Source organism: Leopardus geoffroyi, chromosome A1 (genome assembly GCF_018350155.1).
Source record: "Leopardus geoffroyi isolate Oge1 chromosome A1, O.geoffroyi_Oge1_pat1.0, whole genome shotgun sequence".
In the NCBI taxonomy this organism is placed as follows: Eukaryota; Metazoa; Chordata; class Mammalia; order Carnivora; family Felidae; genus Leopardus; species Leopardus geoffroyi.
In genome coordinates, this window is record NC_059326.1 from 187,373,473 (window position 1) to 187,386,249 (window position 12,777).

The 12,777-nt window shown below is 38.0% G+C and overlaps 1 protein-coding gene across 2 annotated transcripts in view; it reads left to right on the forward strand.

The window, feature by feature from the left end:
- ATP10B (ATPase phospholipid transporting 10B (putative)) overlaps positions 1-12,777 on the forward strand; it is a 257,027-nt gene that overhangs the window by 62,030 nt on the left and 182,220 nt on the right. The gene's annotated exons all lie outside the window — the stretch shown is intronic.

Consider the following 12,777-nt stretch of genomic DNA (forward strand, 5'->3'; position numbering starts at 1 on the left):
TTTTTTGTAAGCTTTTTCAATGTTTAAATGTAGATAAAAAAAATGTGAATCAAACAAAACACATGGAGGAGTGGGATTGGGTTGTGGGCTTCCTCTTTGTGATCTCTGCTAAGTGACTCAGTGCAGATGGACAGGGCACTGCACAGGTCAGTCTGCTGAGTGGAGAGTTTGAAACCAGTCCAGCTACAGACCAGTAGATAAGGCTGGCATGAGGATGACTGAGGAAACAGAGATGGTCCATAGACTCAGTGCAGCAGTCCCCTGGGGAGAGTGGGCTTCAATCAGAGCCATCAGAGCCTGTCCAGAGCATCCTGGACAGATCTTTGGGGGAGAAGATCTGCACAAATACAAAACACCTACCATAGCCTTTTATACTGTATGTGTATAACCATCTTTACTTTGCTAAGTTAATATAGATTATCTCTCTTGGTAGCCCTGTGGGAGATTCACCCATTTTCTCAAAAGCAGAAATGTTAAAATCATTAAAGATAGCATTGAATGTGTAAATTCTTCCCATTTTACTGTAATGACTCACTGAATAAGTGGAGTGGAGCCTACAATGGAAGGAGCCCTTGAATGTTAGAGGTCGTGGACCTCCCCAACTTAACATTTTTCCAAGCTTCCATTTCATACTTTGTAAAGTGAGAATGAGGTATTCCTGACCTACCTTCCTGTATTAGTGAAGATTCTTGATTAGGAGAAACAGAAAACCCAGTGAGCTTAATCAAAAGCATGCATGTATTAGTTCACACAACTGGAAAGTTCAAGCATCTAAATCATAGCTGGATCCAGTTGCCCACACAATATCAGGGCTTGGTATCCATCACTCAGAACTGCAGACTTCATTTTTCTCATCGGAGCCAGCAGCTCCAGGTGCTACCTCACCTTTCTAAGTACAGTCAAAAGAGATCTTCTCTTCCCCTACATTGTCCACTTGAGTTTCGGGACTGACTTTCATTGACCTGCTGCAGGTTTTATGCTCATTTCTGAACCAGTTGATGTGGCAAAGGAGATGAAATGCACTGAGTGGCTGGGCCAGTACACATTTTATGAAACAATTAGGCATTTAGCTGGAGTCTCTGGGAACATGATGTACATTCCAGACCATAGCAGATACAGTGGGAGACTTGATTCCCTGATAGGAATAAACTGTTCTTATTGAAACAACTTCCTGGGAAATTATCCAGATCTGTGGAGTTTGTTTAAAGCTGGAACCACGCACCTGGAGAGAAGAAGGCAAAATACTTGATTACTGCCTGATGCCAAAATGAGATTGTATATTTTGTATATATTTTCTCTCTGTTTCTTGCAGCCTTGCCTTGATAAAAGGACTGGAACTGGTGACACTTGTTTCAATGACAACAGTGTGAATAGTGAGTAGTTTTTTCTGTTGTTTATTAGTTATAGAATATGGACTGCTCTCTGGTACCAAAACGAGCTTTATTAAACTACCATTCCTTCCTCCAATTCATTTAAACAAACATCAACTGGCTTCATTGTTAAATCGAATGCCAGGTATATGGCTTACATTTCTTTCCCCTCATCACTTACACACACACACACACACACACACACACACATACACACACCACAGAGCAATATAGGAACTGTCAACTTGCAGACCACTCAAGGTGTGTTCATGGCTGCAAATAACAGAAAATACAGACTCAAGATGGCTTGAATAATAAAAAGTAAAGCAAAGAAAAATGTTATTAGCACTCAGAACAAGAAGTCCTAAAGTAGGATAGGTCCATAGTTGGTTGATTGAGTAGCTCAAAAGTGTCATCATAATTTGGATTTTAAACTCTTCAGTGGGCTGTCTCTTTCATTTATTTCTTTTTATCAGCCTTTCCAGAAATCCCTCAATAGGCGTTTACTCATGTTCACTGGCCAGAAGCCAATGAACAAATACCCTGCTTGAATCAATACCTTGCAAAGCAGATGGGGCCAGTTAGATTGGATTAAACCAAATCATGCGTCCCTTCCTGGGGCTAGGGATAGGACCTATATCCCCTGAAGTACACGGTCACATAGAAGAGAGAATATCTGAACATAATTAATGTCTTGCTTAAAAGGATAAATGAAGGATGAATAGTTATTGTAAAAATAATCAATGCTATCTGCTATAAGGCAATACTAGGCAAATCTTAGTGACATTTCCTGCAAGATGAAAGTTTGCATAGGTACCTAAGTTCTAAGGTGTCATATACTTCACTACTGGAGAAAAAGCAGGCACCCAGCCTTGGCTAACCTCCCCCAAAGTCCCTGATAAATTGAAGAAATATTAGAAATATTTTTGACTCTGGATATAAAACCCAAGGCATTATTATACCATATGCAGACTGTTTCTCCAATTTGCATAATTATAAACTCCTCCTCAAAAACTAAGCATTGCTGCCAACTTAAAAAAAAAACTACAAGGTAGTATTAAATATGCAATGCTAATTTGACTTTTTAATTTGTCTGGGATATTCACAAAGACATGAACAACTCTGTAGATACTGAAGCTTAATAAAATCTTCCACTTGTATAAAAAGAAATTAACAGGAAAAGCTAAAACCAAAAATTTGTTAAAGAATTTGACTTTATGTCTGAAAATTATCAATAAGAGATAATTCTATTAAAATAACTCCCACATTCACTATTCTGTATGTTGACTAACATTCAGGTGTAGCTCTTGTTTTGTTCAGCCAAAAGAAGGTTAACATTTCCTCAGATGTCTCCATTCTGCTTTTAGTCACCTGTGAGCTATGTGTATTCTTATATTTGAACTTTATATGAAGTGATTGAGGAGATGCAAAAAGATCTTCTTGCCCCCAAATCTATTAGCAATCTACCTAAAATAGCCACAAAAACCCCTGACTTGGGCTTTGAAGGTCTCAGCTATAGTAAAAATATGCTATCTGGCCAAGTTATACTGTTTTAGGCTCCTCAATTTGAGTTCATTAGTTAGCCCCAGTGATGACTGAGACACAGGATACAGATGTGCATCCAGAGAAGTGCTCCTGGAGATAAATTACAAACCATGTATACAAGCATAACTCAGAGATACTGGGGGTTTAGTTCCAGACCACCACAATAAAGCAAATACCACAATAAAACAAGTCAAATGACTTGGTTTCCCAGTGCATATAAAAGTTATGTTTAGGGGCGCCTGGGTGGCGCAGTCGGTTAAGCGTCCAACTTCAGCCAGGTCACGATCTCGCGGTCCGTGAGTTCGAGCCCCGCATCAGGCTCTGGGCTGATGGCTCAGAGCCTGGAGCCTGTTTCTGATTCTGTGTCTCCCTCTCTCTCTGCCCCTCCCCCGTTCATACTCTGTCTCTCTCTGTCCCAAAAATAAATAAACGTTGAAAAAAAAATTAAAAAAAAAAAGTTATGTTTACACTACACTATAGTCTGTTTAAATGTGAAATAGCACTATGTCTAAAAAAAACAATGTACACACCTTAATTTAAAATACTTTATTGCTAAAAAGTGCTAGCCATCACTGAGCTTTCAAAGAGTTGTAATCTTTTTGCTTGTGGAAGGTCTTGCCTTGATGTTGGTGGCTGCTGACTGATCAGGGTGGTGGTTGCTGAAAGTTGGGTGACTGTGGCAATTTCTGAAAATAAGATAACAATAAAGTTTGCCTCTTCAACTGACTCTTCTTTTCACAGTTTCTCTGTAGCATGTGTTTCTCTTTGATAGCATTTTACCCACAGTAGAACTTTTTTCAAATTTGAAACCAGTCCTCTCAAACCCTGCTGCTGCTTTATCAATGAAGTTTATGTAAATATTCTAAATCATTTGTTGTCATTTCAACAATCTTCACCACATCTTCACCAGGAATAGATTCCATCTTAAGAAACCACTTTCTTTGCTTATCCATAAAAAGCAACTACTCATCCATTCACGTTTTATCATGAGATTGCAGTAATTCAGTCACATCTTCAGGCTCCACTTCTAATTCTAGTTCTCTTGTTGTTTCTACCACATCTGCAGTTAATTTCTCCACTGAAGTCTTGAACCCCTCAAAGTCAGCCATGAGGGTTGGAATCAACTTCTTTCAAACTTCTATTCAAGTTGATATTTTGACCTCTTCCCATGAGTCATATTTTTAATGGTGTCTAGAATGGTGAATCCATGCCAGAGGTTTTCAATTTACTTTGCCTAGATAAGCAGAGGACTCACTATCAATGACAGCTATAGGCTTATAAGATGTATTTCTTAAATAATAAGATTTGAAAGTAAAATAAGCAGAGGACTCACTATCAATGACAGCTATAGGCTTATAAGATGTATTTCTTAAATAATAAGATTTGAAAGTAAAAGTTACTTGGGCAATAGAATGGATGTTGTGTTAGCAGGCATGCAAATAGCATAAATCTCATACATCTCCACCAGAGCTCTTAAATGCATTCATTGTCAATGAGCAATAATATTTTGAAAAGAATATTTTTTTTCTGAGCAATAGGTTGTAACAGTAGGTTTAAAATATTCAGCAAAGCATGTCGTAAACAGATGAGCTGTCATTCAGGCTTTTTGTTCTTGTTCTTGTTCCATTTATACAGCACAAGCAAAGTAGATCGTGCATAATTCTTAAGGAGCCTAGGATTTTCAGAATGGTAAACGAGCATTGGCTTCAACTTAAAGTTACCAGCTGCACTAGTCTTTAAACAAAAGAATCACCCTGTCCTTCTAAGCTTTAAAGCCAGGCATTGACTTCTCCTCTCTAACTATGAAAGTTAGAAATAGAATCTTCTTCTAACAAAGGGCTGTTTTGTGTACATTGAAAATCTCTTTTGTTTCGTTTTTTAGTGCAGCCATCTGTATTAATTACCTTAGATCATCTAGATAACTTGCTGCAGCTTCTACATCGGCACTTGCTGCTCCACCTTGACTTTTATCTCATGGAGATGGCTTCTTTCCTTAAACTTCATGAACCAACCTCTACCAGCTTCAAACTTCTGCAGCTTCCTCACCTCTCTCAACCTTCTTGGAAATGAAGAGAGTTAGGGCTTTACTCTGGATTAAACTTTGACATAATGGAATTTTGTGGCTGGCTTGATCTTCTGTCCAGACCACTAAAATTTCTCCATATCAGCAATAAAGCTCTTGTACTTTCTCATCATTCATGTGTTCACATGTGTTTAATTTCTTTCAAGAACTTTTTCTTTGTATTTGCAATTTGACTGGTGCAAAAGGTCTAACCTTCAACCTGTCTTGGCTTTTCACATGCCTCCTTCACTGAGCTTACTCAGTTTTAGCTTCTGACTTAAAGTGAAAGACATGACTCTTCCTTTCACTTGAAAACTAAGATGCCACTGTGGGGTTATTAACTGACCTAATTTCAATACTGTTGTATCTCAGGGAATAGGGAGGCCTGCGGACAGGGAGAGAGACGAAGGAACAGTCAGTGGACGAGTCAGAATACACACAACATTTATTGATTGTTCGACATTTTATTGGAGTATGGTTTGGGACACAATAGTAACATCAAAGATTACTGTTCACAGATCGCCATAACAAATATAATAACAATGAAAAAGTGTGAAATACTGATTGAATTACCAAAATGTGACACATATATACATGAAGTACGCAAATGCTCTTGGGAAAATGGCACCAGTAGACTTGCTCAGAAACCCAGGTTTGTCACAAAAGTTTAATTTGTAAAAACCACAATATTAGCAAAACACAATAAAATGAAAGTAGTAAAATGAGGTATGCATGTATAAATATATGTATATGTATCTATATATCAAAGATTATGTGTAAACACAACACACATATGTACAGTGTTACATAAGTGAATTCCTTTTAAATTTTTTTCTTAATGTTTATTTTTGAGAGAGACAGAGACAGCAAGCAGGGGAAGGGCAGAGAGAGAGACAGAGAGAGACAGAATCCAAAGCAGGCTCCAGGTTCCAAACTGTCAGTACAGAGCCTGATGCAGAGCTCAAACTCATAGACTGCGAGCTCAAGACCTGAGCCAGACTCAGACATTTAACCGACTGAGCCACCCAGGCACCCCTTAAGTGAATTCATTTTAATAAAAGCTCTTCTATAACCTGGTTTTTAAACTTACAATATATTACAGACATCTTTACATTGCAGTATATGTGTATTTGTATGCACATAATTTTTTTTTTTTACCATTAATTAGTATTACATCTCCGGAATGAATGGCAATTTATTTACTCAATTTCCTATCTAAGTATATTAGTCATTGCTAGTTTCTAGTGTTACTATTTTAAATTACACCAAATATTTTTATGCACAGGGATCTTTCTCCATACATATGGTTATCTTTTTAGTCAAGTTCCTAGAAGGATGATTGCTGAGTTAGTGAAAGCTTAACCAGCTGTGTTAAAGGGAGAGTCATAAAGGGCTAGAATCTTGGCCCTGGATATGGGCTATCAGATCACGGGCCCTCTGGGGGGGTTCTGGGTATGCCAGTAAAGCCTTGAGCTCCTACAGAAGGGAGAGGTGAAATGACAGGGGGAATAAAATGGGGACAAAAATGCATGAACTATGAACGTTTTTAATGCCACATTTTTATCTTTTGCTATAATGAAACAATAAGGGAAGTACTGTTACAGGCCATCATACTTATGTTTATGTTTACTTGAGTAGTATGTATCAATCTTTTGTCTAGACTGTAAAGTCCCCATGGGTAGAAGCTGGGTCTGGTTTTCTTTTGTTGTTCACTAATATGTGCTGAATGCCTGACATTTATTGTGTGTGGATGTGTTTGGGGGAGGGGGGTTAAAGAGTAAGTTAATTACATAGAAAATATTTCATGATGGAAGGGATTTGGAAGGAAGCTCCTAAAGAGTGAAATGCTAGGGACTCTATTCTCTTCCCAATCTTCTACCCAATGCCCAATATGACTTTTGTCTATTATACTCTCTATCCCATAACAGTGGAAATGGAAAGCCATACAACTGCAGAGGCATCCACTATATTAGGGCAAAAGATGATTCTGTCTCAGGAAATAGTGTATAAAACAAGTTGTTACACATGAGTCATCCCTATCAGTCAAGATTTATCTTTAATGTAAATCACTCAACCACTGACCTTAGTAGGGTCAACCTATTTTCATGACCAGCATTTGATTTATTTTTACCTCTTACTTCCCTTTCTAAACAAGGTGAGTTTCTGTGAGATTATGAAAATCAAGGGAGAAATGGACTTAGAGATGTGAATTTATACTAAATTCTAGCCATTGCAACATTCTATAATGTGCCAGTTTGACTTGCCCCAAAACACATTGGAAAGAGATTTTTTTTCTTTCCATAAATGATACTTATTTGCCTTTTCTCTTTCCAAAAACGTTTTCTGTCACATCATTCAGGGTTTTATCTAAGCTTCTTGAAGTCTTGTCATCCTTCCCAGAGCAGTGAGGTAGTTTTCATGCTTCCTAACTCACCTAACATTTGTCTGCTCTTCTGTGCCCAGCCAAAGAGCAAGCTAAACAGAGACACCCTAAACCCATCAGCCAACTGACAACTCCATAGATTCCTGGACTTGAGAGTAGTATTAACCCTCAAAGTACTTCAACTATCCTTGAAGAAAAAGAGAGATTGCTCTTTGGCTTTTCAAAGTGAAGTCTGGAGACCAACAGCATAAGCATCCCCTACTAGCTTCTTAAAAATCCAGAATCCCAAACCTTATCTCAGATGTAATGTCATATTATACATTTCTCAAGACACTTGGGTATTTGGTATGCATCTTATAGATCTAAAGGACAGTCTCTTGGGTCCGTTCTCCCTGATATCTGTTTCCAAAATATCTCCCTGTTTTAGGCAACAAAATGAAGCATGTGTAAAGTATGGAATAACTAAAAGTGCATTACTTCAATAACTCACACCATTATGTTAGGCAAGAAAAATCTTTCATACTAATTTAAAGGATATTTTCTCTATTAAAAAAAAACAAACAAACTACTTAGTCCTAAGAGCATTTCATTATTTTCAAAGCAATTTACTCCCCATTCTCTCATTTGTTCTAAATAATAGTCCTACAAAAAGACCAAATCATGGCTAAAAATGAGGGGTAAGAGGGATGCCTGGGTGGCTCAGTCGGTTAAGCACCCGACTTCAGCTCAGGTCTGATCTCATTGTTCATGAGTTTCAGCCCGCATCAGGCTCTGTACTGATAGCTCAGAGCCAGGAGCCTGCTTCAGATTCTGCGTCTCCCTCCCTCTCTCTCTCTCTCTGACCCTCTCCTGCACGCTCGCTCTCTTTCTCTCTCTCTCTCTCTCTCTCTCTCAAAAATGAAAAAAACATTTTTTTTTTTTAATGAGGAGTAAAAAAAAAAAGTGATCTTTGGTGCTCTCAGACTCTCCTTATGAACTTATCTCTTATCTCTTATGGTTTCCAGGACTCTCAGACTCTAAATCTTACTTCAAGCAAAATCTATTCTTGGAATAACACACAATGCTAGCCATTTATTATTTTCACAGATTTGTTCTAACAATTTGTAGTCCTATCTCTCAAGATGAAAGAAAGTCTTGGTCTCCCATTAAAGGAAAATTACATGTGAGAAACTGGAAGAGATAAGAAGTGTTGACTGGATCAGAGTTGCAAGTAAGTTTCATATGAGCAATTGAGAGCTTCCTGGAGTTCTGTGTAAAAAGGATTCTGAGGCTGCATCTGGGTTAACCAGGGGAGAAAAAAACGGGATCAATCAGTGATATCTGCTCTAGGTATGAACATAGCCATACATCAGCCATATAATGTTTCATACTAACATTTACTAAATCTTTACCTGCCATTCATTGTCAAGCTTCTTGTATGCTGTCTTAGTTATCTATTGCTGAGTAACAAATTACCCCAAACTTTGGTAGCTTAGGAGAATAATATTTATTATCGTATAGTTTCTGAGCATCAGGACTCTTTGAGCTGCTTTCCTGGGTTCTCTGTCTCAGGGTTTCCTATGAGGATACAATCAAGGTATCAGCAGAGGCTACAGTCTCATTCAAAGGCTAAGTTGGGGAAAGATTCAAGATCACTTATGTGGTTATTGGTAGCATTGAATTCCTTGAATGCTCTTGACCTCACCATAGGGCAATGATGCAAGAGTGAGAGAGAATGTTAGGAACAGTGAAGTCACAGTATTTTTCAACCTAGTTGGAGAAATACTATGCCATCACCTTCACCTGTTGTACTCATTAGATACAAGCCACTGTGTCCACTCAAGGGAAGGGTGTGAATACTAGGAAGTGGGAATCACTGGGAGCCCTTTTACAAGCAGCCTGCCATAAATGCCTTATCCCATTTAATCTCCACCATGACCTCTTAAGCTATGTGCTGTTATTATCCCATTTTTACAAATGAGGAAGCAGGCATAGAGAGGCAGTCATTTATTCAAGATGATCTAGCTGATAAGGGAGAGCGCTTGGATTTTGAATTTAAAGCTGATGTAATTGTTACTAAGCCTTTTGCCATCTCTAGAATTACTCTACAGAGTGGTCCTCAAAATGTTTTGACCATGAACCCCTGAGTTAGCAAAAACTCAGAATATACCCTTACTACATGTATATGTATTTATAAAGTACATCTTAATCTATAATTAAATATGAGTTAAGCTTACTTTTAATAGTGATTGTGAATAGAAGTTCTTTTATCCATACCACCATGGATTGTCTTGCCCTCCCCTGGAGTCACCCCCACACTGGAAACTACCAAGCTAACACCCTTTCAACTGTGGCATCCTATGATCCATGACTCCCTAGTGGACATTCCAGTGGGCTGGTTGGAGATACAGTGCAAAGCTTCTCCTGTCTAACCACTTAAAAAAGGAAGAAACTGGCTGTCATTCTCTTCCTCACCCCATGATAAATGTTAGGAGAAATGTTGAATGAGTAGGAGTTTTACCAATTCCTTCTTCTTACTTAGTTTTCATCAAGTCACTTAAGAAAGAATATTGCAGGATTGGAGCAGACTTCTTCCAGCTCAAAGCTGTGGGGCTTCACTATGGAAGAAAAAAAAATGCTTTTAAATCTTCTTCCTGATCAGACATGAGAGGTGGGGAAAAGTGCAGATGTAGTTTCCAACTGAGGCTCTCTGCTTTATAAGGAACAATTTATTATTGTCTAAAAATTACATGTTTATTTTAAACAGGTTATTCATTCACATGAAAAACATGTTTAGTGCATTATGACTATTCAGTAATAATTAAGCTTTCCCCGTAGCCTGTCCTCAACCTCTCTGCTCTCTTCCCCTAATATAACCATTTTGTGTGTGTGTATCCTTCCAGTGAGTCTGTGTCCATTCACATATACGTGTGGGTGCCCACACTTTTTTTTTGTATCCCAAATGTTTTGTGCCTTAATGTTTTTTCAATTATTTTTTCTTGTAGATGGTATTACATTAGTACACAGAACATTTTCTTATCCTTCGTTTTTTTTTTTTTTAATATAATTCATTGTCAAATTGGCTAATATACACTGTGTAAAATGTGCTCTTGGTTTTTGGGTAGATTCCTGTGGTTCATTGCTTACATATAACACCCAGTGCTCATCCCAACAAGTGCCCTCCTCAATGCCCATCGCCCATTTTCTCCTAACTCCACCCCCGCCCCCATCCACCCTCAATTTGTTCTCTGTATTAGAGTCTCTTGTGGTTGGCCTCCCTCCCACTCAGTTTGTAGCTAGTTTTTTTCCCTTTGCTTCCCCCATGGTCTTCTGTTAAGTTTCTCAAATTCCACATATGAGTGAAAACATGATATCTGTCTTTCTCTGACTGACTTATTTCATTTAGCATAATACCTTCCAGTTCCATCCACCTTGCTGCAAATGGCATGATTTCATTCTTTCTCATTGCCAAGTAGTATTCCGTTGTATATATAAGCCATATCTTCTTTATCCATTCATCAGTTGTTGGACATTTAGGCTCTTTCCATATTTTGGCTATTGTTGAAAGTGTTACAGTAAACCCTGGGGTACATGTGCCCCTATGCATCAGCACTCCTGTATCCTTTGAATAAATTCCTAGTGGTGCAATTGATGGATTGTAGGGTAGTTCTATTTTTAATTTTTTGAGGAACCTCCACACTGTTTTCTAGAGTGGCTGCAACAGTTTGCATTCCCACCAACAGTGCAAGAGGGTTCCCATTTTGCCACATCGTCTCCAGCATCTATAGTCTCCTGATTTGTTCATTTTAGCCACTCTGACTGTCATGAGGTGATATCTCAGTGTGGTTTTGATCTGTATTTCCCAGATGAGGAGTGACGTTGGGCATCTTTTCATGTTCCTGTGGGCCATCTGGATGTCTTCTTTAGAGAAGTGTATATGAATATCTTCTGCCCATTTCTTCACTGGATTATTTGTTTTTCAGGTGTAGAATTTGGTGAGTTCTTTATAGATTTTGGATACTAGCCCTTTGTTGGATATGTCATTTGCAATTATCTTTTCCCATTCTGTTGGTTGCCTTTTAGTTTTGTTGATTGTTTCCTTTGCAGTGCAGAAGCTTTTTATTTTGATGAGGCCCCAATAGCTCATTTTTGCTTTTGAATCATTTTGATCCCTTGCCTTTGGAGATGTGTTGAGTAAGAAATTGCTACACCTGAGGTCATAGAGGTTTTTTCCTGCTTTCTTTTCTAGGGTTTTGATGGTTTCCTGTCTCATATTCAGGTCCTTCATCCATTTTGAGTTTGTTTTTGTGAATGGTGTGAGAAAGTGTTCTAGTTTCATTCTTCTGCATGTTGCTGTCCAGTTCTCCTAGCACCATTTGTGAACAAGACTGTTTTTTCCATTAGATATTCTTTCCTGCTTTGTCAAAGATTAGTTGGCCATACATTTACGGGTCTAATTCTGGGTTCTGTATTCTGTTCCATTGGTCTATGTGTCTGTTCTTGTGTCAATACCATACTGTCTTGATGATTAAAACTTTGTAGTAGATGCTAAAGTCTGGGATTGTGGTGCCCCCCACTTTGGTTTTCTTCTTCAATATTAGTTTGACTATTTGGGGTCATTTGTGGTTCCATACAAATTTTAGGATTGTTTTTTCTAGTTTTTGGAAGGATGCCAGTGCAATTTTGATTGGGGTTGCATTGAATGTGTAGATTTCTTTGGGTAGTATTGACATTTTCACAATATTTATTCTTCCAATCCATGACCATGGAATGTTTTTCCATTTCTTTGTGTCTTCTTCAATTTCCTTCATAAGTTTCCTATAGTTTTCAGCCTACAGATCTTTTACATCTTTGGTTAGGTTTATTCCTAGGTATTTTATGGTTCTTGGTGCACTTGTAAATGGGATCAGTTTCTTGATTTCTCTTTTTGTTGCTCATTATTGGTGTGTAAAAATGTAACTGATTTTTGTACATTGATTTTGTATCCTGCGACTTTGCCGAATTCATGTATCAGTTTCTGCAGCTTTTTGGTGGGGTCTTTCGGGCTTTCCATGTAGAGTATCATGTCATCTGTGAAAAGTGAAAGTTTGACGACTTCTTTGCTAATTTTGATGCCTTTTATTTCATTTTGTTGTCTGATTGCTGATTCTAAAACTTTCAACACTGTGTTAAACAACAGTGGTGAAAGTGGAAATCTCTGTTGTGTCCCTGATCTCAAGGGAAAGTTCTCAGTTTTCCCCATTGAGGATGATATTAGCTGTGGACTTTTCATATATGGCTTATATGATGTTTAAGTATGTTCCTTCTATCCCATCTTTCCTGAGGGTTTTTATTAAGAAAGGATGCTGTGTTTTGTCAAATGCTTTTTCTGCATCTTTTGACAGAATCGTATGGTTCTTATCTTTTCTTTTATTAATGTGATGTATCACATTGATTTG